We start from the raw sequence: 27,583 nt of genomic DNA on the forward strand, positions 1-27,583 counted from the left end.
TTTGTCTTTCTGAAAATATCCAGTACCCAATTTTTGAAAGTCTGATTCTCAGGTATTCATCAGCTACAGTAATGATCTTCTTGCTTGCATGACCACATCCTAGAACATGCAAAGTTATGACCTTCCCAAAGAGTATGTAAATCTTGACAAGGGTCCCTTAGCAAGAAGAAACTCCTCAGATAGTCACCAAGGATATATAGACTATGCTTCTCAGGCAGAGGATCCTACCTAACCTCTGACCCCATACCCTCTCAGTGGTTATAGATCCTCTCTTTTCATAGAAATGATTTACCCTTGCTGCTGCTGCTGCTGCTAAGTCGCTTCAGTCGTGTCCGACTCTGTGCAACCCCATAGACGGCAGCCCACCAGGCTCCCCCGTCCCTGGGATTCTCCAAGCAAGAACACTGGAGTGGGTTGCCATTTCCTTCTCCAATGCATGAAAGTGAAAAGTGAAAGTGAAGTCACTCAGTCATGTCTGACTCCCAGCGACCCCATGGACTGCAGCCCACCAGGCTCCTCCCTCCATGGGATTTTCCAGGCAAGAGTACTGGAGTGGGGTGCCATTGCCTTCTCCATTTCCTTTCATTAGTGGGCAGAAGAAAAGTTTAATATTAATCTCTTTAGAAGAAAAAAGTAATTTTAGAACCACAGGAAAAGTGCCAAAGGAAGAGACACTGGAATGCAGCCCATGGGTACCCTACTTCTCCTTGAAAGGATAGCCAAATGCTATTATTCACAGCATACAATTTTCATTTTGAAACTGGTGGAGAAGTTTTTCAGAGAAAAGAGAAACTTGTGAAAGAGCTATTTAAAATCCAGTGTAGAGTAACTTCCTGGTTTTCACCTTTTTCTTTTGCCCCTGTTTCATTTTTTCAAAGCAAATATCTCCTACATTTTGGGGAAAGATGTTAGAATCCAGATTACTTTTCTCTATCATGACTTTATTCTTGTCCACCTCCAGTATGACTTTGAAGTGGAACTTATGGATGTCAGTCCTGGACAAAAGCTCATATTGTAAAAGAAGAAAGAAATCTTTATTTTTAACTAGAGAAAAAAATTCCAAGAATTCTTCGTCACTGAGTGGGGAAGAGCACCCATACATCTACAAGCCCAAACCTGTAATAATGCATTTCATCTTAGGCAATTCTTTTCTAGAAAGATAGATGGAAAACAAAGAGTAATTCAAAGAGGGGTGATATCTAACAGTATTTTAGTGATTAAGTTAAAGGAAAATAAAAAGACATTTTGGATACCATGTACTTATTTTTAGTTATTTAGTTGCTATTTAAGTTAGTTGCTATAATGGCATTGCAGTGAAATTTTAAAATACCCACAAATTCTGAGATATATTCTAAAGTATATAGGGGTGAAAAAACATGATATTTGGAATTTGCTTTAAAGCATTTCAGAAGAGAGAGAGTGTTAAAGAAAGGAAAAAGAATAGGTAAAGCAAACGTGGCAAAATTTTGTGGTTTTGAATCTGCATGATGGGAATATGGGGTGGACTTGTTTCCTGAGGCTGTCATAAAAAAGTCACTCTAACCTTGGGGGCTTGAAACAGTAGAAACTTATTCTATTGCAACTCTGGAGACCTGAAGTTTGAAACCTAGGTGTCAGCAGGCCCGTATTCCCTTTGTATGCTCAAGGGAAATGTCCTTCCTCACCTCTTCCAGCTTCCACTGGAGGCATTCCTTGGCTTGTGGCTGCCTCACCCTGATCTCTGTTTCCATGGTTACATGGTATCCTTCCTGTATCTGTGTCTTCTCTTCTGTCTCTTATGAGAATACTTGTCATTTGATATAAGACCTGCTGGATAATCCAGGATGATCTCATCTCAAGATCCTTAATTATATCTGCAAAGATCTAGTTTCTGAATAAGATCACATTCATAGATATCCAGGGTTACAGCATAGCCTTTGGTGGGGGCTTCCCAGGTGGAACTGGTGGTAAATAACCCGCCTGCCTATGCAGAAGACGTAAGAGCTGCATGTTCAATTCCTGGGTCAGGAAGAGGCCCTGTGGGAGGGCATGGCAATCCACTCCAGTATTCTTGCCTGGAGAATCCCCATGGACAGAGGAGCCTGGCAGGCTAAAGTCCATGGGATTGCACTGAGTCGGACATGACTGAAGCGACTTAGCACGCATGCACACATACTTTTGGGGAGGTGGGGGCACCCCAAATGGAACCAGGCAGCCATATTTTCCACTGGCCTCCCGTGAACATGGCTGGTTGGACCAGGAAGAAGTGCCTGAGCCAAACGGGGGTGGGCTGTTCCCGAGCTGCCTATGACTTGCAGCCTGAACATGGCCAGGCAGCTACTCTCTGTCCCCGATTTGAACGGAAAAGCAGCCAGAAGAGGAGTTGGCAGCTGGAAGGACAGAAGCCAAAAAGATGCAGAGAGTGATGCCCAAGGTACTTGCTTTGTGGCCATGAGGCCAAGCCAAACTCAAGGAGTAGAAACGACGACGAAGCAGAAGAAACTCCCAGAGGGGAGAAGAGAAGTGACAGAGAGAGAAACAGGGGGACCCCATGTCCCCTGAGAGACGACAAGGAGGCTCAGGTCCCTGGAGCGGCCCCATTCCTGGCTCCTTTCCAGGTTGAGGGCCAGTGCCTATGAATTGTTATCATAAATCCCACTTTTCTCAAGATAATTTTTTTCTCTTTTTAAAAAATTTTTCTTTTTTCTCTCAAGATAATTTTATTGGACCTTTCTTACATCCAAAGTATCCAAGTCACATCACTTCCCAACTCTGTTCTGTTACTTGGAATCAGTCGTGATGGTGAGAGTGTTTACACCATGCATACAGGCAAATGGTGCCAATCAGGACTTTCTCCCACCCAGCCTCCTTTGGAATGAGAGGGAAGGGGTTGGAGAGAGAGGAGTCAAAGCTGACTCCCAGGGATGTGTATTTTGGTTTATCCCAGTTACTCTTACTCCTGTTAACATCCCTAACTCATAGAAACATAAATGTTAAGAATGGATTGGCTGTAATTTTCTTGCCCGGAAAATCCCATGGACAGAGGAGCCTGGTGGGCTGTAGTCCATGGGGTCATAAAGAGTTGAACATGACTGAGCAACTGAGCACAAGCAAGCACCTTTATAGTTATTAGGCTGTTGGTAGCCAGCACTGAATACAATTACTTAAATGTTAAAAACAATCTAGAGATGTACTCCTATTTGAAGAAAGAGTATATTTTCACTTGTTTTAGAAACTGCTTCCTTATTCCTTTAAAAATATTATGTTACAAGCACGGTGTTCTTTATTTTGTTTGACTTGCGAGTCTACAGAACATTCTGATTCTAACACTGGCCCCGTAGACAGGCTATGGCCAGAGTTTCTTTTAGTTAAAAGTTTGGGAGAGGCTATAAGGAATGTTGAGGGGATTGAGAATAAATAGAATTGTAGAGAACAACTAGGCTTCAAATGACCCCAGAACTCAGGGCCCCAGATTCCTAAACCCTCTCCAGTTGCTAATGAAACAGCTGTCCTCCCATATGAGTTTTTCAAGAGACATATGTGCATAGGCTCAGGAACACTAGATGAAAATGACTTTGGATCCCAAACCTCAGTATTGTTCTCTAGTGAGCTAGGCTGGGTCTTATTGGTTGCATCACCTTAACTTGCTCCTCGGGCTAAGGCTTACATTTTAAGTCCTTTGTGCTTCTTCCCTAGGTCAGAACAACCAATATCTCACACATACATGGCCACTCCCACATCTGCGGCTGTAGTGGATACTATCGTATGCTACGCAGACCTCCCTTCAGGACCCACACATGCATTCCCCCAAGTGCTAGGAATGTTGGCCACTGATGGCTTACAGTTGCATCCTTCTCCAAGGTTACAGCCCTCCAGGGTCAGTGTTGGGGAGAGTTGGGGAAAGGGGTTACTGTTCAGGCCTGGCACTTTGGCTGGTTTGGGACAACCCAGTTCCAGATTCCCCCATGAAATTGGCTAAGGCCTTCATTGCCACTACAATGTCTCCTATTACTTCCCTCGTTTCCTTACAAGTGTTGTTCTTAGGGATACTTCCTGCAATCAAGTCTCTAAACCTCAGAGTCAGTTTTTGTGGAATCCACGTAAAACAATAGCCATTTTGGAATATATTGCTAATTAATCATGTTGCTTGCTTTCTCTTGCTGAGCAAGATTAAATCTTAAGGGTCCTCAAAATAGCCTTCTATATAATTACAAAAAAACCCCCAAAACTGCAGTGATAAACAAGTTCAAACCCATTTATCATCCCTGCTCCAAGCCCTCACTTTAATATCACTTCTTCTTTTTTTTTAAATATCAGTTCTCCACATCTTAGTGTTCTAGTGGCAGGAAGAGACAAGGAGAGATAAGCCTAAGGAACGTGCATCAAGGAAAGAAGAGGGCTGCTTGAATTTAGCTTGAGCAAAGCCAATCTAAAACGTTTTCCTCCAATTATCCATGGGTCCCCTACGTGGGAAACAGCCCTGAGCCAGTCAGCTATTTAGGGGAAGCCAATCCAAGTGGATCAGTCCAACAAGAGGAACTGTCCCTTATTTTCAACAGCTCTACTGGCTGTCACATCAAATTTCCACCACTCCCTCACACCAGAGCCATACAATATCCGTGGCCTTGACCATTCATGCAAAGATCCAAGAATTATCCCTTGAGGTCAACATGGACTAAAAATCCGGTGACCTGTGGTCTGTTCCCAACGCTTCCAAGAAAATCTGCTTATATTAGAGTAAGACACTGGGCGCTAGCTTGCTCAGTTATGAAATATCTTGGTTAAACAATAAGAACCTAAATACTTGCTTCATTACGAGACCTTAATAAAAATCCTTTGGTGTCTCTGAACATTGTTTCTGAATCTATCAAATGGACTGTATTTGTCAGAGATTTTGGTTGTGATGTCAGAAACACAACAGAAAATATCTTATACAGTCACTCCAAGCTCACATCTTTCTAGTTCAACAACTCCAGAGGAAAACAAGCTTCTGTCTTCAGGAGCGACTCTGAGTAGTAAAGCTGGGGTCACAAGTCACAAATCATCCCTGAGATGATCACTGTGGCTGGCTGGAGTCCATATACCCTTAGAGTCAGGGAAGAGGGGACACCTCCATTGGCATCCCCACATAGAAGAGTAAGATGGCTTTCTTCAAGGAAAGATATTGGTAAGAAACTTGCTTACTAAAACAATGAAGATGATGAGAGTGATGATAATAATAAGGCCTACACCAAGGCACTTAATTATAAGTTTTCTGAAAACTGGGGATAAAGGAAGGATTTAGTTAATGTTGGATGCTTACATGCTGTCGCTTCAATTGTGTCTGACTCTTTATGATTCTATGGACCGCAGCCCACCAGGCTCCTCTGTCCATGGGGTTCCCCAGGCAAGAATACTGGAATGGGTTGCCACGCCCTCCTCCAGGGGATCTTCTGGATTGAGGGATGGAGCCCAATGTCTTCTGCATTGGGAAGCCGGTTCTTTACCACTAGCACCACCTGGGAAGCCCAGTTTTGGATAATTATCATCAAAAATACTCCTTGCTGAGGACTGAGATGATTGTGTGCATGTTTCCTGCAAATGTTGTGTTTTCTGCAAATGTTCTCTTCTTTTATTGAAAGCCACTATTATTTTCCTTCCTTCTGCCCTTTGAATTCTGCCCACCATAAAATAATAAGCCAAATCTCTTTTCTTTTGCCAGCAGAAAATTGTCAAATATTCAGGGGACTCATTCACAGAGTAGAATTCTCAAAGGAAAGATCTGGAGTCCTGTTGCATATTAGGGTTGGCTAAACCAGGTAACGAACCTCAGCCAAGTGATGCTTTTAAATTCATAACTCAATTGGAACATAAAGGTGTCCTTCTCTTGAAAGGCTGTTTTTCAAAGCCTCTAATGAAAAAGCTAGGGAATATTGCTATCAATTCTTCCTTTCCTGCCCAAGCAAATAGCATTCCTCTACCTTGAACAGATGGGGCTCTGTGTGATAAATGGCCCAGTGTTCCAGTCCAGCAGCGGATGGCACTGACATCTTGTCCCCAGTGTTTATAAGCTGGGCTGTCCCTCTGCCTTCATTTCCTTAAGAACTCATAAGCAGCAGGGGTTCGTTCCAGCCCCCCTCACATTCCAGCCATTCTTTAGGATAATAATGAGCAGGGTGAGTGCCTTCTAGGAAGGATTCTGGAGGGAATGGAGGTGTGGAGGAGGAAAGAGCACAGCCTCTCACGCCTGCACTGCTTTAGTGCTCGCTATATTAATAGCTTGGGCACTGACTGCTGCCCTGAATTCCTATTCCCAGAGGGTTCAGCTGGGTTTCCATTTACAGAGGCAGTTCTAACAAAGAGGGTACACACACACACACACACACACAATACACACATATCACTATTCCTATTCTTCCAACTGTCTCCTGATGGTCTTCACTGGAGGCCCCCAGACTCACCATCATTACTAAAAAGAATGTCAATCACCACCGAGTGAGAAAATCACCCATCTCTTAAGGAACATCACACAGAGTGTTCACTGTTCTAATGATTTCACCTGCATTGGATGGGCTTAGAATATGATTAACATGGCATCAAACTCCCCACTGTCACGCTCTTGCAAATAAGGGCAGACTGCAGCAGCTACCTTCCAAAGGAGAAGGGATAGGCTATGTGACAGTCAGCGATGGAAAGAGCCAATTCGTTCTGGAGCAAAAGGATCAATGTACATTTCCAAGCCTGTGATTTGTTCCCTGTGATGTTGAATATTCTTCATAAATATTGTGGGTTGGTTCAAAACCAATGACATTTGCATAGTTCTGCATATAAATACCTTTGGATACAATTTTCCTTTCTGCCTCTGTTTGACACTCATTAAACAAACAAAAAACATGTAATGAGGACCAGTTGCCAAGGGCATAATGTACATAATCTCTAAACAGTGAACCTCAACAAATCCTTGATAGGCTCTGAATGCTAGGTGCAGGGGATTCTAGCCCTCATGGAACTTCCAGTTGGATCGTTTAACATGTCTCATGAGTGTGGAATCCAGGTTGCCTGGGGTCAGAAGTGGGAGGAGCAGCTCTTTAAGAAAGACAGTACTGGGGAATTCTCTGGTGGCCCAGGGGTTAGGACTGGGTGCTTTCACGGCTGTGGCCTGGGTTCAGTGCCTGATCCGGGAAACTAAGATTCCAAAAGCTGGACAAACTATCCCAACTAGTGTGGCCAAAAAAGAAAGAAAATATAAATTTACTATGCCCACTATTTATTTGAATGAATATAGAAATTAACAAAAATTTGCAAAAGAGGCCCATCTGAGTGAAAGACCCATCTAATAAGCCTTAAGGCGCAAATGTTTCGTGGTAAATCCTCTGGTGGGAAGTTAGGTATATCTTATCTCGGTTTGGGGCTTCCCTGGTGGCTCAGTGGTAAGGAATCCACTTGCAACTCAGGAGATGCAGTTTCGAGCCCTGGGTAGGGAAGATACCTGGAGAAGGACCTGAACCCACTCCAGTATTCTTGCCTGGGAAATCCCATGGACAGAGGAGCCTGGTAGGCTACAGTTCATGGAATCGCCAAGAGTCAGACACAACTGAGCACTAAGCAACAACAATATCTCAGGTTTACAGATGTGGAAAACTAACACTCTGTGAATCGATGTCTGATTTGGGTTCAGTAAGACAAAGCATTCCACTACTTGTCAATCGGGGAAGTATAATCAAGGACCAGAGGGTATCCAAGTGGAAACTGCTCTTCCTTAGCCAAGGCACAGCTCAGATCCTGCTGGCAGGGAAAACAAGAGGCTACCTAGACATCTCTGCTTCCATCCAAACCAGGGGACAGTTTGCCCCTCAAAACATTGATCACAGTCTTCGGTCTTATTTTCCATGCGGTTCTGGTCCTTGCAATTTGGATACTTCTGACTTTCATTGTGGTTGAATGTGCTCAGTTGCTTCAGTCATGTCCAACTCTTTGCAACCCCATGGCCTGTAGGCTGGGGCTCCTCTGTCCATGGGTTTCTCTGGACCAGAATACTGGAGTGGCTTGCCGTGCCCTCCTCCAGGGAATCTTCCTGACCCAGGGACTGAACATTCATCTCCTGAGTCTTCTGCATTGCAGGCAGATTCTTTACCACTGGTGACTCAGATGATAAAGAATCCACCTGCAATGCAGGAGACTCAGGTTCTATCCCTGGGTTGGGAAGATCCCCTGGAGAAGGGAATGGCAACCCACTCCAGTCTTCTTGCCTGAAGAATCCCATGGACAGAGGAGCCTGGCAGGCTACAGGCCATTAGTTCCCAGAGAGTCGGACACGACTGAGCAACACTTCTTTACCACTAAGCCACTGGGGAAGCCCCTCACTCTATTTGGGCCTAGTTTAAAATTCCATATCTGGCCTTCTGTGACGGGTGTGTAGAATAAAGAAGATGGACTAGGTTATCATTTCCCAAACTTTTCCTCAGAGCATTAGACCTGCAGGATGTGTACAAACACACGTAGCCTTTTGTGTGCTTTACGACCTTATAACCGAAAGTGGTGACAATCTCTGGGTTGCTCCATCGTCTGCCACTAATAAGGTTGGACTGCTCTTGATGATGATGGTGACAGTTATCATATGTTTCTCTTCACATGCACCATCTGTCATCCTTACAAAGGCTCTCTGTGAGCCTGAGAAAAGATTTGTATCTTGCCCAAGGCCATACAATTCAAAAAATGGATCTGGGATTTCAACCCATGTCTATCTGGATCTAAAATCCATCCCTGTTACATTTCACTGCTCTAATTCCCCTGGTAGGAGTCTCTTTGCTACTGCTACCATCGTCTTCTCCTAATTCCAATGGAACTCCGAACTTTTTCAAAAAGAAACTGCCAGGGAGCTTCACACGTGACATTCTTACCCTCAGAGCCTCCTCAGTCAACGCAGGGCAGCCCCTCGAAGCCTTTTCCTGTTCTTTGTGTAGCTCCTTCTTCAGTCTTGCTAATCTGAACTGCTCGTTGGCACTTGATAATATTCGTCTTTATATCTGATAGCAACACATACTGATTTATCTTTTAAAATATGTGTCATATGCTATTTACACCAGTAGACTGGTAAACCTATTGTATTTTTTGGAGGACTGTTTAGCTACCTTTCAAAAGTCACTGAGATATTCATATTCTTTGACTCACTAGTACTATTCCTGGGACTCAATCACAAGGAAAATACATTTTGAAAAAGTGACAGGTCATGATGTTATAGTGGCATTTATAGGATAGTTTAAAAATCAAAGACCCCCCTCAAACCCTAGGTGTTTAACAGTTCGGAATGATGATGTAAATTACATATGAATGCTGAGATATATAGCTACTGAAAAGGATAAATGTGATAGCTGTCCTAACATTGAAACCAGTGAAAGAAGCTATGATCTAACTATGTGAAAGCAACATGCATATATCAATACAGGTTGGAATGAGTTTCATAATTAGAAAGTAGATGTATAGTTAAAGTGGTGTGAGAACGGGTGGAGATTTTTTTCTTTTTTATTAGAATTTCTTCTTTGTAACGTTTTAAAATTGATGGAATGGTGGATTGTTAAAATTCTAGGACAGTTTGAGGAAGTCGGGGGGGGTCTCTTCATTAATACTCAAGTTCATCTATAGGTGGCAATGGCTCTTCATGCCAGTGAGCGGTGCCAGTCCCAGGCATGAGAGCTTCTGGCTCTCAACAGGTCTCATATCAAGAGTAACCTGCTAGAGAATTTAATTTGGGAGGAATGCATCCCATTGACATTGGAGTGTGAAGGGCCAGGAAACAAGAAAATGGGGTTGATTTGCACATCATTTTCAGCTAGAATACCAAACCAGGCTGGTCTGTAAACAGATAGGAACCTCTGAGGCAAGCTCAGTAAAAATGAATAAGGTAACCTAGTAAAAATTCAGGCTTTCCCCCAAATCAGAGATTGTTTAATTTTCTCCTCCCTAAATTCTTTCTTAGATGAACCCCACCTCATATGTTGCTCAAACACATTCTTCTTTGCACAGTAAAAAAAGCGGGAATTTTTAATGGTGATAAATTAAATGTCTATCACGGACCCACTAGGATCCAGATAGTAAAATGTTAACCAGAGAAGTTAAGTAAACCATTTAAAAAATCCTCTGTCATACCAGTACTTCATCAGCAATGAAACAGACATGACTGATCTAGCCCCAGAGACAGAGGGCAGACTCACCTGCAGAAGTCATCTCAGAGACATTCCACAATGATGGTGCATCGTACAGGCCACGACGTGAAAGGGTTTGGTCGGGTTGGGACTCAGCAGCTCTCCTGGGAAGCACCTCATGCTTAAAAACTAATAACATTATCCCAGAACTTGGAGAAATAATGAACAGTTGAGCTTCAACCTTCAGATCACACTTGGTTTCCCCAGAATATCCGAATCCTTGAAGCTAGAAAAATAGAAAGGTTGTTTGCAATCACATCATAAGCTCTGGAAACACTGAACTTTCTTCAAAAAGGCAGGATGGGTGGATGTTGAACTAAATTCAAGGGTGTGTCTGTTCATCATGGGGTGGATCAGGATGATGCATTAATGCTGCTTCACCTACAGACAACAGGGTGATCTCAGCCCTGAGGAACAGCTCTGTTTTCCAGGTCCAGCCCCCATGAAGCCCAGGTTGAAATAGCTTCTTTGTATTATTAGTCAGGCACCAGTTGTTTTTAAGATGAATACTCCATTCATCCTTGCTGTGTGACCACTGAAGTCTGAAGGCCCTGACTCACGGCCCTACAGATTGAACGTTCTCTGACTGTATCTCTATAGTTCAGAGGCAAGATGCTGTGCTCAGCTGAGAAAAGGAGTGAGTCCTATTGCATGACCAGAGACGAGCCAAGGATCCAATACACAACTCGAGTTATGATGGGTATGGAGGGAAAGTACCAATACATGCATTTAATGGCTACAAGAACAAGAAGCTCGTGTTAGCGCAGGTCCTCCAAGGGGCTTCCCTGGTGGCTCAGAGGATAAAGCGTCTGCCTGCAATGCAGGAGACCCGAGTTTGATCCCTGGGTTGGGAAAATCCCCTGGAGAAGGAAATGGCAACCCACTCCAGTATTCTTGCCTGGAGAATCCCATGGACAGAGGAGCCTGGTGGGCTACAGTCCACGGGGTCGCAAAGAATCAGACATGACTGAGCAATCAGTCAGTCAGTCAGTCCAAGAGTCAGATGTCAAATTGTGATTAAAGTGAGATAAATTTAGCAGGAAAACCCCCTGTGTGAGAGAAAATGAAGAGAAAGCCATCTGAGGCTAGGAGGACTATCAGACCATCATGCCAATCTGGTTCTAAGTGAAGGTGAAAAGGAAGGAAGATTGGGTAGAAGTGTCCTCAACTGCCATGCAGTCAAAGAAGGCTCAGCAAACCATTGTGTAGCCCCCAAACCACAGTTGTCAGCTGGAGAGGCATCCCCTGTCTTGCTGAATGGCCCACCTTAGCATCTTTGCTTCCCGTAGTCCCCAGCAGCCCGTGGAGGGGATCGCCTTAACCCTACACACTTTAATGGGTTTCAGAGCACAGGGCTGGGGTCCTTGGTCAGTTACACTCTCCAGAATTGAAGGTCTGTAAAGCACAGTCTCAGGGCTGTCTTCAAGTTGCCTACAAACCAAAATCCCACTAGTATTGGCAAAAAGAGTGGTTTGGGTTAGGATATAGATCATTATTTTCCCTTTAAAAAAATTAATTTATGTATTTGGCTGTGCCAGATCTTAGCTGTGGCACATGGGATCTTTAGTTGTGGCATCTGGGATCTAGTTCCCTGTTGTTCAATTGCTAAGTTCTGTCTGACTCTTTGAGATCCCATGAACTGCAGCACACCAGGCTTCCCTGTCATTTACTATCTCCTGGAATTTGCTCAGATTCATGACTCAGTGATGCAATATAATCATCTCATCCTCTACTGCTGCCTTATCTCACCCTCAATCTTTCCCAGCATCAGGGTCTTTTCTAATGAGTTGGCTCTTCACATCAGGTGGCCAAATTACTGGAGCTTCAGCTTCAACATCAGTCCTTCCCATGAATATTCATGGTCGATTTCCTTTAGGATTGACTGGTTTAACCTCCTGGCAGTCTGAGTCCCCTGTGTTGGGAGCACAGAGTCTTAGCCACTGGACCACCAGGAAAGCCCCTAGATTAAGTTAATATAGGCAACTGATGGAAAACAAAACAGGAAAACCAAGAACCAAGCTTTGGGAGAAAGTAAGAAGGTGAAAGGAAGAAGGAAGAAGGTGAAGGAGAAAGTAAGAAGCTACTGGGGCTTCCCTAGTAGCTCAGTTGGTAAAGAATCTGCTTGCAATGCAGGAGACCCGGGTTTGATCGCTGGGTCAGGAAGATTCCCTGGAGAAGGGAATGGCAACCCACTCTAGTACTCTTACCTGGAGAATTCCGTGGACAGAGGACCTGCCAGGCTACAGTCCATGGGATTGCAAACAGTCAGACACAACTGTGTGACTAACTTTCCTTTTCCTTTCCAAGAAGGTGAACAGAGAAACGGCAGGATCAGTTTCTTAACTTTGAGTGTAGCCACTAACCTGCAAAATATAATCCGCAAAAACAAACGAACGGACACTAGCCAGCTATTTTGCTGTAGAAAAGTCCCCATTCAGTGACTACTGATTGTTGTGGCTTGGACTTCAGTCTCAAAAGATGAAGAAGATTGGATTTAAGCAAATGGAAGATTTTAGTATATTTTCCCTGAAGAACAACTGACCTGTTGGATATATTGCTCTGGATGGAGTTGGAATAAATTTCTACCAGAATCTTGGCTATCTGCCTGTTTATTTTGAATAATACCAGACCAATAAAATACAGGCCAAAGCATCACTCTGAGACAGATCAGTCGAATCAAATGAAACATATGGAAAAAGACCCACGTGCAAATGAAAATGTAAATGAAAATATGATAAAGTTGGCATTTCTAATTAATAGGCAAACGGTAATATGATTGTATTGTGTTGAAACAATTGGTAGCCAATCTGAAAAAAATTTTGGATACTTAACTAATATGTTATACGAGAATAAATTAAGGAAGGATTAAAGATTTAAATATTAAAAATAAAATAAAAGTACAGATGGTAGAATTTTAAAATCCTCTCTCAGTGGCAAAGGACTTTCAAAATGTGAAACAAGACCCAGATGCCATGAAAAAAATAGAAATATTAATTTGATAACAAGTAGTTTTTACATGGGGAAAAATCCTTAAAAACAGAAGATGTAAGCTATAAAAATATGTTTGTATTTCAAAGGCCCAAATTCCCTAAAATATAGAGATCTCATAAGTTGGTAAGAAAGACCATCAACCCAATAAAAAAGATGGGCAAAGGAGATGAAGAGCTATCTTATGAAAAAAAAATATATATAAATGGTTCTTCAGTATAAACATGCAGCTTCACTCATAAGAAAAACACAAGTTAAAATTATGCTAAAAAGTGAAAAAGCAGAATTTTTTGAGATGCTAGATTTTTACCTATCATACTGGCAGAGATGACCAACATGCTGTTGTAACTCTGGTGTCCTGAGAAGCAGGGATCAAGATGGGATTAGACATGCAAGAGCTGGATTAGGGGAACTCCAGTGTTCTTGCCATGAGAATCCAAGGGACGGTGGAGCCTGGTGGGCTGCCGTCTATGGGGTCGAACAGAGTCGGATATGACTGAATCGACTTAGCAGCAGCAGCAGCAGCAGTGAAGGTAGAAGAGAGCCTTTTAGCCTATGAGGCTAACCTGACCCTTGGGAAGGCAAGACGGAAAGAGGAAGGAAGATGGAATAGGGGGAGTCTCAGGCTTTAGCACTTCTAAGAGAGTTTGGCCAGCTGATGGAGAGTCCTTGAGCTGAAGTCACCTGCAGAACAATCCCACATCTTTTGGGACTGAGCTTTCCTTAGGGTCCTGGCTGCACTGAGCCCCTGACTGGGAGGAGCCTCTGGGAAGCCTGGCCTCCGTGCGTGGGCACTGGTGGATTCTGACCCTTCGGAGATTACATTTTCTGCAGCACAAAGTCTGAGTGGTGCATTTTCAAGGCCATATCACGCATGCTTTGGTAGCAAAGGTAGAGGAAAACAGGCATTCTGCACTGTTGAAGGGACTGTAACTTGGTATCACCTCTCTAGATGGCAATGAGCAACACCTCTCAAAATTTTAAATGTACAATTTGAACCAGCAATCCCACTTCTATGAATTTTTCCTAGATAACTTTGTATGTTTGAGAGCATTCACAATAGCAAAAAACTGGTAAGAACCTAAATTGAGCCCTAATGCAAAGGTGTAGGCTCTGATGCCGGAGAAGGCAATGGCACCCTACTCCAGTATTCTTGCCTGGAAAATCCCATGGACGGAGGAGACTGGTAGGCTGCAGTCCATGGGGTCACGAAAAGTCAGACACGACTGAGCAGCTTCACTTTCACTTTTCACTTTCATGCATTGGAGAAGGAAATGGCAACCCACTCCAGTGTTCTTGCCTGGAGAATCCCAGGGACGGGGGAGCCTGGTGGCCTGCCATCTATGGGGTCGCACAGAGTTGGACACGACTGAAGTGACTTAGCAAAAAAAAGGCTCTGATGAACATATACCCTTGGCCCTGCAGACTTCTTGCCCCATGAGAAGGGGTCTGGCTGGAGCAGGGCAGTCCTCTAAAGCAGAGCGCCCAGGTCAGGGTTCTCAGGTGCCCAGGAATAAGAAAACAGCCCAGGGTAAAAGGACAGAAGGTACCTGGAGAAAGGCAGCTATTTAAGACAGATGGTCAGGGAGATTGTGAGACATTTTCTATTACTTTAACCTTCCGATTTCTTTATCACGGTCATGCTCCTGTGTTCAATATTGTCATTGTGTCTGATCATGAATTATTGACGAAGTTCATGGAAAAACCTAATTTGCTTTGCACTAGGTTTGCAAATGACCTATTTTTGGTTCATCATTATCTCTATTTGCAAAATGCATCTACTTGTTTTGTGAGTAATAATCTGTTTCTAGTAATTTTTAATTTGTATTTTTATTTTAAGAACACTTTACTATGAAATCTTCTTAAACATTATAAATCAAGAGAATATTATAATAAACCCCAGCATAAAGTCACCTATATTAACTGGCATTAAGTCACATTTGCATCATCTGTGATACATATTTGATAAAGAATTTAAAGCAAATCCCAGACTTATTTGCCTTTAACTATTTCAGTATATATCTTTTTAAAAAATGACATAATTTACATAATCAAAATATTATTATTACTTCACAAAAGTAACAATTTTAAAAACATTGTACTTAATTATCTTGTAATATCCAATCCATATTGAGATTTGTCTGACTGGCTCCAGAATACCTGTTCATAGCCAATTTGTTTGAACTGGGGTCAAATGCTCCATACTCTGGGTTTGGTTGGTTCAGTTTTGCATGAAAGACTTTTATAGGGAAATTTATTGTCACTCCTTTCTCCCTTTGTCAAATATATGAAGATATTTGACCTTTTGTGATAATGATTTCATAGACTATGGAGTCGATACATACAAATGCAGCTAGAGCCTTTTCAAGGTCAATAGATGCTTGAACTTCGCGGAGCTCTGTGGAGAAAGCATTCAGATAAACAGCCAGGGTCTCAGTAGCCTCACAAGTGTTGCCTTACAATCTATTTTTGGAAACACATCTGTCCGCGGCCACGACAGTGCATTACTCCCTCCTCAAAAATGTGGGGTTTTTTAATTCAAAAGGGAACAGTCATTTTTAGAGCTGTATTTCTTTCATTTGTCTCAGAATTTTGTCAAAGTCTTTAGGAAATGCTTTCTAAAATTACAAATCTGTACCAGCAGCGCTACCTGGAAAGCAGAGCAAGTGAGAAGGGAAATTAACCATCCCTGAGCAAATGCTTCATATGGAAACCTGAACTCCTCAAAGATCTTACAGGTTATTCTTTTCCTTCCATCTTAAACACCTTCTGGAGACAACCACAGTCCCTACCAGCAAAGATACACGTGTAGAAGTGTTTAAGGAGGCCCTTGGAGGTTAGGAATCCTACTTCAAGGAACAGGCACACATCCTGAATCTTTGTGAAGGAAAAAGGGATTTTTCACTCCCATGGGGAGGGAAATATTATTTCATTTTGGTGTTCCGTTGCTAAGAAGTGTCCGACTTTTTGCGACCCCATGGACTGCAGCATGCCAGGCTTCCCTGTCCTTCACCATCTCCCAGAATTTGCTCAAACTCATGTCCATTGAGTCGGTGATGCCATCCAACCATCTCATTTAGAGCTGCCTTTCATTGACTCCAAACATGGTAAGTGTGTGACTTTCCCATGAAATTTTCACTAGTCTGTCTTTTAAAGTTTTTTTATTTTTATTTGTTTTAAGATTTTTTTTCAATGTGGACCATTTTAAAAAAGTCTTTATTGAGTTTGTTACAGTACTGCTTCTGTTTTATGTTTTGGTTTTTTTTTGGCCCTGAGGCATGTGGGATCATAGCTCCCTGACCAGGGATCAAACTTGAACCCCCTGCATTAAAAGGTGAAGTCTTAGCCAGTGGACCACCAGGGAAATCCCTGTCTTTTTTTCTTTTAATATGAAAAACTTTTAGTAATTTACTCAAGTATCAAATTGTCACAGTTCTAGTAACAATTACTTTATTGATCTATAAAACCCCTTATTATACATATTATATTTTAGTTTGTATTTTACTCTTTATTGCATTTCTGTTCTGATCTGTTTTTCGTATTCTACTCGTTTCAAAGTACATTATTTATTGAATTTATAATACATATTTTAAGTAATTACTATTATAGTAAATCTTATTTTATTATTTTAAATCACTATCAATACTTTATGTTTCAATATTTACTAGGTATTTCACTTTTCACTTTCATGCATTGGAGAAGCAAATGGCAACCCACTCCAGTGTTCTTGCCTGGAGAATCCCAGGGACAGGGGAGCCTGGTGGGCTGCCGTCCATGGGGTCACACAGAGTCGGACACGACTGAAGTGACTTAGCAGCAGCAGCAGCAGGCACAATGCTAAGTGCTTTAAATGGATTATAACACTTAATACTCAGACTGCTACAAAGGGCATATTATATCTATCTTAATCAACTGAAGTAACAATGGTTCAGAGAATATAACTAAATTATCCACAGTTACATAGCTAACAACTAGTTATCTGTCTTGTTAGTAACATGACTAAAAGAAAGCTGTTCTTTTTAAACAAATGTGTCAGTGCTTATTCATTACCAAGAGCATGGTCTTTACTGAACAGCGGGGGTGGGGGGGTGGGGGTTTGTGGGAGCTGGGGGCAGGGGCAAGGTAAATTTGTATCTTTAGTTGTATCAGATCTCAGAATCTGACAGATTAGTAATTACAGGGAAAGCCAACAGGAACCTTTCTTCACTGGGTTATGCAAGAGAATTAAGCTCCAATGCTCCAAAGTATCCATTGTGGGTACTGAGTTAACTTTTCTCCCAGGCATCTAGAATGGGGCTGCTGCTGCTGCTGCTGCTGCTAAGTCCATTCAGTTGTGTCCGACTGTGCAACCCCATAGATGGCAGCCCACCAGGCTCCCCCGTCCCTGGGATTCTCCAGGCAAGAACACTGGAGTGGGTTGCCATTTCCTTCTCCAATGCATGAAAGTGAAAAGGGAAAGTGAAGTCGCTCAATCGTGTCCGACTCCTAGCGACCCCATGGACTTCAGCCCACCAGGCTCCTCCGTCCATGGGATTTTCCAGGCAAGAGTACTGGAGTGGGGTGCCATTGCCTTTTAGGTGTTAACCTTGGGAGAAATGGTTGAAGTGTCACTGGAATCATTTTCTTAGTCTTGTAGCTCAGAGGAGGAACTTGGGTTGATGCAAGTCTACAAAACATCAAGTTAGAAGGTCAAGTAAGATGCTGAGGCTCTCCAGGCCTGCAACTTCACAGAAAAGGAGTTTTAGATGAAAAACCTGTGACCTGGCCAAGGGTTAACATCCTGAAAGATGTTAGGCATTGTGGGGGGGCTGGTGTGGACAGCCCTCTTCAAAGCCAGTTCACAAGTTCCACTGATGACATCTTAGCACTTTGGGGACTCCTCTTCTGGAATTGCCATAACTCTTATGAGAGCAAGACAGACTATTTTCACTTTTCACAGTTTATTTTCACTTATATCTTGGTTTTGAACCAACTAATATTACCTAGAGGATTCACCCATTTTATCTCCAGACATAACTACAAATAACTTTAGGCTGTTTATGAAAAAAGTGAGAAGACAGTCCATGGAATGGGGGGAAAATTTGCAAATCATATTTGGTAAGAGGTTAAATATCTAAAACATAAAGAACTCATATAACTCAATAGCAAAAAGCCAAATAACACAATTTAAAAATGGGCCAAGAACCTAAAGAAATATTTCTCCAAAGAAGATATAAGAAAGGCCAACAGGTACATGAAAAGCTGCTCAATGTCACTAGTCATTAAAGAAATGCAAATTAAAACCACAATGGATATCACTTCACATCTGTTGGAATGGCTATCACCGAAACCAGGCAAGAGATAACAAATTCTAGTGTGGATGTGGAAAAAAAGAGAACCCTTGTGCACTGTTGTTAGGACTGTAAATTGATGCAACCATCATGGGAAACAGTATGGAGAATCCTCAAAAAATTGAAAATAGGGCTACTGTGTGATCCAGCTGGGAATATAACCAAAGGAAACTAAAACATGCACTCAAAAAGATACCTGCACCCCTATGTTCATAGCAGCATTATTTATACTAGCCAAGCAAGCCATGGAAACCGCACCTAAGTTATCTCCATTCATCAAGGGATGAATGGAGAAATTGTGTGTGTGTGTGTGTGTGTGTGTGTGTGTGTGTGTATGATGGAATATTATTTAGTCATAAAAATGAGGAAATCCTTCCATTTGTGATAACATGCATGGACCTTGAAAGCACTATGCTACGTGAAGTAACTCAGAGAAAAACAAATACTATATGTTCCCACTTATATGTGGCATTTAAAAACCTAAACCAAAAAACAAAACAACAACAAACTCATAGTAAAAGAGATCAGACTTGTGGTTACCAGAGGCAGGGGGTGAGGTGGAGGGGGGCAGAAATGGAGGAAGGTGGTTGGAACGTCCAGATTTTCACTTATAAGCTAAATCAGTACCAGGAATGCAAGATGATATACTATAGTGAACACTGCCAGATGATACACAGGAGAAGATGGATGTTTGCTGAACCTATTTTGGTAATCATTTCACAATATTTGTAAATCAAACCATCATGCTGTGCGTCTTAAACTTACAGTGATGTAGGTCAATTATTTCTCTACAGAACTGGAAAAAATTCACACCCATCTTGCTGGCCTTGTTCTGACTGGCTGTTTAACTTCAGTCTCACCACCCAATGTCTCAGGGGCCACTTTTTCTGAGGCAGTGACTGGATTAAATGATCTCTAAGATTCCTTCCCACTGGAAAATCCCAGGACCAGGTAACCAGTGAAGATCTGACAATGCTGAGAATGTTCAAAAGAAGGTATCACAGACTCTGAAGGGAAAAGAATTTGAAAACATCACAATAACCTGTGCGTTTACTTCCATTTTGCAAGAGTTGCAAATAACTACTTTGCTATTTTGCAAAAGACAGAGACCCTACTACTCCATTCATTATGGACTGGCCACATTCAGACGAGCAGGGCAAGTTTCTCCCATACTCAACAACAGTAAGGATAAAAATACCTGTTTTTGCTGGGGTCCTTCAAAGTGCCTGTCACTTTGTAGATTCTAATTCTTTAAGGAGTTCACAGTCTAAGAGGCAGACAATCAAACCAATGGATTACAGCTGCCTTTAACTAACTCCAAAGTTTACTAATTTCCTATGGAATTCTCAATGCCTTGAGTCTGTCTTGATACTAATTTGACTAAAAGAAAACTGTTGCTTAAAAAAAAAAAGTATCAGTGCTTGTTCACTGACAGAAGCATCATCCAGACTGAACATCATTACTAATGATGTTGCTAATAATGCCCCGTCATCACCCATTTTTCTCATCTGTCTCCCACAGTGTTTTATGACCCTTTTATTGGAGCTACATACTGCATTAAACTGTAAATCATAATAGTAACAGACTCTTATTTATATTGCCTATTTCATTTTTTTTTGGTGCCAGAAAAATATAGGTGAGTCAGGGGAACTCTATTATCCTTCTTATGAAAATCACTCACATGCATGTTTCAATTTGTATGTGCATGGAAATCCCAAGGCTGCCACTTCCCTTCCTTGAACAGCTTACCTAAATTTTCTCTTTTATTTGTTAACCTATCATACAATGAAGGATAATAATAGTGTGTGTCTCAGAGGGTACTGTGAGAATAAATAATGAACCTGTGCTTGGGAGGTAGTCAATGTTGAATAAATATTTGCTACCGTGAACCATTGTGAGATATAAATATTATTGTGGTAGATGGTTTAGAGCCCTTCTCTAAAGGAAAAAACCTACTTTGTTGTCCATCTACTCACTGAATACGTCTGTACTCCAAACAGGTAGGGTTTTCCCCCGTACTAAGCAGTTCTCCAGTTTTCAGGAGATTCCAACTGGTGCCCTACAGAAGTGTTAGTCACTCAGTCATGCCTGTCTCTTTGTGACCCCATAGTCTGTAGCCCACCAGGCTCTTCTGTCCATGGAATTCTCCAGGCAAGAATACTGGGTTGCCATTCCCTTCTCCAGGGGATCTTCCCGACCCAGGGACTGAACCCGGGTGTCCTGCATTGCCGGCAGATTCTTTACTGTCTGAGCCACCAAGGAAGCCCAATTTAATTCAATTCTGACAGCATCCGCCTGGACATAGCATCAGATCCCACAGGTTAAGGGCTCCGTCCCTCAAGACTGTTCTCCCTTCCCACTTCCAACATCAATAGCAAGTCCAGGTCATCCTATACATTCCCACGATCCTCTCCTCTGTTCAGTAATTTGCTAGAGCAGCTCGCAGAACTCATGAAAAAAGCTTATTTACTAGATCACTGGTTGATCGTAAAAGGATACAACTCTGGAACAGCCAGATGAAAGAGACACAAGGGCAAGGCGTGTGGGAAGTGGCATGGACCTTCCGTGTTCTCCACAGCGAGCAACCCTCCCAGCACCTCCACATGCTCACCAGCCTAGAAGATTCCCAACCACCATCATTTTTTTTTTTAAATGGAGGCTTCCTTGTATATGACTCATTTGAAAAGACTCTGATGCTGGGAAAGATTGAAGGTGGGAGGAGAAGGGGATGACAGAAGATGAGATGGTTGGATGGCATCACCGACTCAATGGACAGGAGTTTGAGTAAACTCTGGGAGTTGGTGATGGACAGAGAGGCCTGGGCATGCCGCAGTCCATGGGGTTGCAAAGAGTCGGACATGACTGAGCAACTGAACTGAACTGAACTCTTTGTATATAGATGATTGATTCAATCACTGACCATTGGTGTTTGATTCAACCTCGCTGCCTCTGAGATAGAGGTAGAGAGTGTAGGTGAGCTTTTAATTTCCAGCCTTGTAATCACATGGTCGGTTTCCCTGGCAACCAGCCCTCATCCTGTGGTTATCTTTCCAAAAATCACCTCATTTCCCATTTAGTGCTCTGGAGCTATTTCAGGAATGAAGGATTAAAACCAAATATTATAATGAAAGATGCGCCTATGCTCTAATCACTTAGTTAATTACAAGAGTTATAGGAGTCGTGAGCCAGGACCCATGATGAACCCCAAAATATATATTTCTTTAAAAAACACTTTGCACCTTTGATAGAAAATGACAACACAAAAGATGCACTAGAATGGCCACACTTTTATTTTGATGGCAGTAATTTTTCCTATCCATTTCTCTTGGGAAGCAATTTGTCACCAGGTGTAAATACATTCCTATCTGGTTCTCAGCATTCTGGGAATCGTTCCTGGCTTTAATAATCCAAAATGCAGAAGGTGCATGAATTGAGATGCTTCTTGGTCCAGTGGAAATTGAGAAATGATATGCATAATTTCTGAGCAAAATCTTGAGCCATTGTGTGGTCTGCCATCTTTTTCTTTCCTTCTGCCACAAAACTGACATTGTCCCAGGTGGAGGCTGTTTCATTGGCCTGGGACTTGAAAATGACAGGAGCAGAGCCACAACCAAGCTTTGGGGGACAAGTCACCTGAGTTGGGCATAAAGCCTTGTTTACATAAGCCACTAGGATTCAAAGGTTGTGGGGTTACCACGGCATGACTTAGCCTAGGCTGATGGACACCGTTGTTAAAGTAGATTTATGGAAAGCCTCTTATTTAAGTATTTGCCTATGCCATCATTACTCTTTGATCCTCTGTAGACTTAAGCCATTAGCAGTTTTGACATCAGCCTGGCAGCCCCCTTCTGGCTGAAATAGCTTGAAATCGGATGATCCCGGAGTCCTTGGGATGTTTGTGATCAGGTGTCTGTCAGGTTCTTCAGATCCCAGGGCATTTCTGGTTTCTAAAGTAAAGCTCTACTAACAAGCTCTTCCTAACAAAGAGCATATGTGTAAAGTACATAGACTGGGTAGATGGGGGTGTGTCTAGAGGACGCAGTAACTGTACTCATTGGTTATGCTGGACTTTGGGGATTGTAGAGATGCTTGAAAAGAAAGTCTGGGCCAGGCTATGCTATCAGCAAAGCCCCCTCAAAGCCTGTGCATAGCTCAGACCCACAACCAGGATCTTCTCAGTCTAGACTAGCTCTCTGATGAACCTTTAATTCTGTACGCCAGTCTCGTGACTGCAGAAATCCCAGAGGTTACCCATCTAAGAAGGATGCTGCCTTGCTGTTCCCTGAGCTGCTTTTTCCTTAGACCGACTCCAGAGTGTGACAGTCTGTCTGGTCCCAGAACTCCCCTTGCTGCCACTAGAGAAAAGCACACCCATTCTTTTATCAGCTTTTTTTTTTTTTTTTTTTGCTGCTTACTTCAATTAAACAAAGATAAGAATAAACAACAGCAAAATCAACAAAGCCTTATGTAATAGAAGAGTCCAGATTTTTTTTTTGAATAAGCCCATCCAGTTAAAATCCCTGGTCTACAGCCTCTGACACCTTCTTAGATGGATAACCACTGGGATTTCCTCTTGCCAAATGTCTGAGGTTGGGGTTCCCATAAGCGCCCCTCACACCCTTTGGGAACTTCTAAGAGCCCTGGGAATGGCCCCCACCTCATCCCCTCATAGCAAACTGGCCTGAAGAGCCAATTGTGGCAGGACAACAGGCTCCTTTGTGGCCTTGAGTGGGCAGTGTGCACGTTTGAGGCGTTGCCACTTGTACATGTCAGAGCTGGAATCGGAACCCCGGCTGCATGACCCCAGGGAGAATGCCTTCACTGCCTTCCCCATGCTGCCTTTCATTCTTCATCAAGTTTATCATCTGTGTCTTTCCTCCACATACTCCCCTTCTCTGGACGCAGGTCAATGCCAACAATATTTTGCATCACTTATCAACATTCTCCAAGGGGACAAAATACCATTGCTACTGCTCATGAGCATCTTCTGTCTTCTCAGGCCCGTTGCACTTTTCCCCAGGTTAATTCTATTCTCGGTGTAGATTTTAGGAGTGGGAATAGAGCTCAGCTTAACAGAGCCTAGAAGAAGAACCTAGAAGGGTTTTAGAAACCTGGAAACCCAAACAGTTCTCACTTCCCTAAATGTCCTGCACAACAGCTTCTTTTGCGGTTGGGCCTCCCTGTGATCATGAAGAATAGTCTCTCCACAGCCCTCAGGTTGACTACAGGGAGGTGCCAGCTTCCACTTACAATGCTGCGGTGAGGCTGACACAGATATGAACTCCTTTTATCCTCATAACAACCCTATGTAGTAGGGACTTTTTCCATCATCAATTACCATCATCCAAATTTTTTCTCCATGAATGCATCTAATTTTTATAAGTAAACACTGGGTTTTATGGGCTTCCCTGGTGGCACTGTGGGAAAGAATCTACCTGCAATGCAGGAGATGTGGAGACATGGGTCGGGAAGATCCCCTGGAGAAGGAAATGGCAACCCATTCCAGAAACCTTGCCCAGAAAATGCCATGGAAAGAGGAGCTTGGCAGGCTATAGTCCATGGGATCGCAGAAGAGTTGGACACAACTAAGAGACTAAACAACCACAACATCATCCAAATAAGGGAACTGAGGCCCAGATTTTCATCCTCAGAAAAGGAAGTTTCAGGATTCAAACCGGACAATTTGATTCCAAGAGTCGTACTCTCAGTCACAACTCTCTGAATCCCAAGCCTAGATTTCCAGGGGGGGAAGAAACTGATAGATTGTGGCAGGAATGGCCCTTGGGGTCCACTGAATTTTACCAGGAATGTGGGGTTATACAGTACAAACACGGTAGCTGAGGTCCAGAAGTCAAGGGGTGATGGAGGGAGGGGGAACAGCTGTTCTCAGAAAAAGTGAACATTGTATGCCGGGCGTTTACTCAAAAAGGTGTTTAGTACCTCTTGCGGGAGAGGAGTTCATAGTTCTTACTTACTCATGAACCAGTTGAAAATTCCTTGTGGGGAGTTCAAAATTTGTTCCAGGCTACATGTGAGACAAGATTCAAATACAGTTTGTCTCATTCCTCTAAGCCTTATCGTTCTTTTTTTTCTTTTTTTGCCGCATGGAGTGGCATGTGGGATCAAACCCATGCCCCCTGCTTTGGGACTGAGAAGTCTTAACCATTAGACCACCAGGGAAGTCCCCTCACTTTGTTATAATCTAGTTTCAGAGAAGGATGCCCACTACTGTTGAGAGAATGCAATATGTGGCAAACTGCATTTCCCAAAAAGGGCTGCAACAAATGTCTCCCACATCACACGATCTTGAAAGATTAACTCTGACATTTTCCCCACTGAGAGAAGGGGACTGTAGTTCTCTCCTGGGACTGGGGAGGGCTTGTGAGACTACAGGAGTGGCTCTACAGAACTTCTAAGGTAAGGTCATAAAAGCTGGAAGAGCTTACACTGCGACTCTTAAAATGCTCACACTTAGAACCTAGCCACCATGCTGTGAGGAAGCGCAAGCCGCCCATGCAGAAAGACCAGACGGAGAAAGCTTGAAAGTACCTAGAGAAAGCGCAATGCCTGTCCTGCTCCAGCTGCTCCAACTCCCACGTTCCAGCCCCAGCTACCACCTGACTGCCATCTCTGCAATCTCATGATTGAACCAGATGAGCCCTTCTCAAATGGTTTTAAGCTGCTAATCTGCCAGGAGGATGTGTTATATAACCACAGTAACTAGAACAGCATATTCTTTTTTAAAAAAATTTGTTTTTATTTATTTATTTGGCTGTGCCAGCTCTTGGTTGTGGCATGTAGGATCTTCTATCTTTATTGCAACATGTGGGATCTTTAGTCGTGACCTACAAACTCTTAGTTTTGGCATGTGGACTCTAGTTCCCTGACCTAGGATGGAACCTGGGCCTTCTGCGTTGGGAGCATGGAATCTTAGCCATTGGACCACCAGGGAAGTCCCTAGTATAGTATATTCTGAAGAACAGAGGTCTTCAGAAGAGCATGAGAGCCATTTTCAAGTGTCTGAAGGGCTGTTGGTGTAGAAGAGGAGTTTAATTTGCAGTGGGGGAAGCTCCAGGAGGCAGCGCTGAAATCAACAGTTGCAATTTACAAGAAGGCAAATTTGATTCTTCATGGTGGTTTAGTTGCTCAGTTGAGTTCGACTCATGCAACCCTGTGCACTGCAGCCTGCCAGGCTCCTCTGTCCATGGGATTCTCCAGGCAAGAATACTGGAGTGGATTGCCATTTCCTTCTCTAGAGGACCTTCCTGACCCAGGAATCGAACCCTGGTCCCCTGCGTTGCAGGCAGATTCTTTACCAACTGAGCTAGGAGGGAAGCCCTTCGCTATCAGTAGAATGTTAGAGTCACCCATGAGAGAGCACTCTGCCAGCAAACAAACTCAAGCAGCGGGATGACCATTTGGGAGGAGGGTTGTAGGGACAGCTAAGTCATGGCCAACTCTTTTGTGACCCCATGCACTACAGCGCACTAGGCTCCACTGTCCATGGGATTTTCCAGGCAAGAATACTGGAGTGGGTTGCCATTCCCTTCTCCAGGGGATCTTTCCAACCCAAGGATCGAAACTGCATTGCAGGTGGACTCCTTGTGGATGGAGCCACCAGGGAAGCCCAATCTCACATGAGTTAGGATTAAAACTGTTTTGAAGAAGAAACATTTGGTAAACTCTTCTCAGAAGAGATGAGGGACTTTCAAGCTGGAGAGAGTTGGGAAAGATGGAAAAACAGAAGGACTACTTGGCAAAAACAAACAAACAAAACCCCAACCAATCAACCAACTGAAAAAACAAGAGGAAACTATTTAACCAGCAATAGCAAATTAACCATGCCCCTCTCACCTTAAGACCGCTTATCTATTTATGGTGTGTTATGGGCCAGCATGGGCTTCCCTGGTGGCTCAGAGGATAAAGAATCTGCCACCAATGCAAGAGCCCCAAGTTCAATTGCTGGGTGGGCAAGATCCCCTGGAAGAAGGCATGGCAACCCACTCCAGTATTCTTGCCTGGAGAATCCCATGGATAGTGGAGCCTGGTGGGCGGGCTACAGTCCATAGGTACACAAAGAGACATGACCGAGAGACACACACACTCACACGTGCACCAGCATCCTCCCAGACCCTCAATTCTCACATCCCAGTGCTGCTGAGTTATTTCACTCTTATCTCCACAGTAAGTCCTGCTTCCTGCATCTTTACCACCGCTGGCTTTGCTCTAGCCATCATCACCTCTTATCTTCATGAAATAGTCTTATTGGTCCCCGGCTCCAAACCCAAAGTCTCCATTCAGTTTCCCCTTGCCTTTAGAATAAAGTTGAAATTTCTTAGGTATTCCAGGCTTTCATGATATGACAGAGGATAGGGGGTCGGGTGGGGAGAGAGTCAAGCCCCTACTTGGCACCTGTTGGAGACAGAACTGAACATCTCAGGGCATCTGCCAACAGACTAGCGTCACACCTGACTCGGTGCTGTTTTTCCCGCCACAGAGTGTGCGTCTGCAGTACCGGATGCATGACTTTATTCACGTTTTTGTGTGTCTTTCACAGTACTTGGCACACAGTTGGCCCCCAAGACAACTTCGAATGACCTTATGAAAGACTGAATTTCTACATTTAAGCGAGCTGGAAAGATTTCCCCTGGTCTCAACTCGGGATTATAGACTCTGTGTTCGCTTGAACAGGCCTACGCGGCACCTAGAAGTGCACGCCCAAGAAGCACTTGTTGAACCGCACAGAATAAATCAGATCCCCCCCTAGTTCCGCCCTGGCAGCGAGGTCGGTCTTTGGCAAGCGCCACCAAAATCCATGGCTCTTAAATTCTTATGTAACAGTTAATGACCCTCCCAGCCCACACTGGACATCTCTCCCGTCGGAGAAGCGCAAGGGCCGGGAAGGAAGCGAGAGCAATCTTTGCAAGCACGCTCATTTGGTGGCGGAGGCACGGATTGACTTCCAGCCTCGGTTCACTATCGGAAAACGCCGCTGCGCGCTGGGCGCGTTGCAGTGAGGGGCGGGCGGAGGGGGCGGCCGGCCGGCCGGTGGAGGCGCATTTCAGCCGGTGGGTAAGGCCTGCCCACCCGGCACGCCCAGGGGCT

General features: G+C 43.5%; 1 long non-coding RNA gene across 1 annotated transcript in view; it reads right to left on the minus strand.

Moving 5' to 3' along the window:
* LOC104975702 (uncharacterized) overlaps positions 1 to 17,121 on the minus strand; it is a 34,884-nt gene extending 17,763 nt beyond the window's left edge. Inside the window, exons 1-2 of the long non-coding RNA XR_003032167.2 lie at positions 12,368 to 17,121; positions 10,170 to 10,386 (exon numbers count right to left, since the gene is read on the minus strand). This is a non-coding gene — a long non-coding RNA (uncharacterized lncRNA). The remainder of the gene's footprint in view (positions 1 to 10,169; positions 10,387 to 12,367) is intronic.
* Between the last annotated feature and the right edge of the window lie 10,462 nt (positions 17,122 to 27,583).

Source organism: Bos taurus, chromosome 23 (assembly GCF_002263795.3).
Source record: "Bos taurus isolate L1 Dominette 01449 registration number 42190680 breed Hereford chromosome 23, ARS-UCD2.0, whole genome shotgun sequence".
In the NCBI taxonomy this organism is placed as follows: Eukaryota; Metazoa; Chordata; class Mammalia; order Artiodactyla; family Bovidae; genus Bos; species Bos taurus.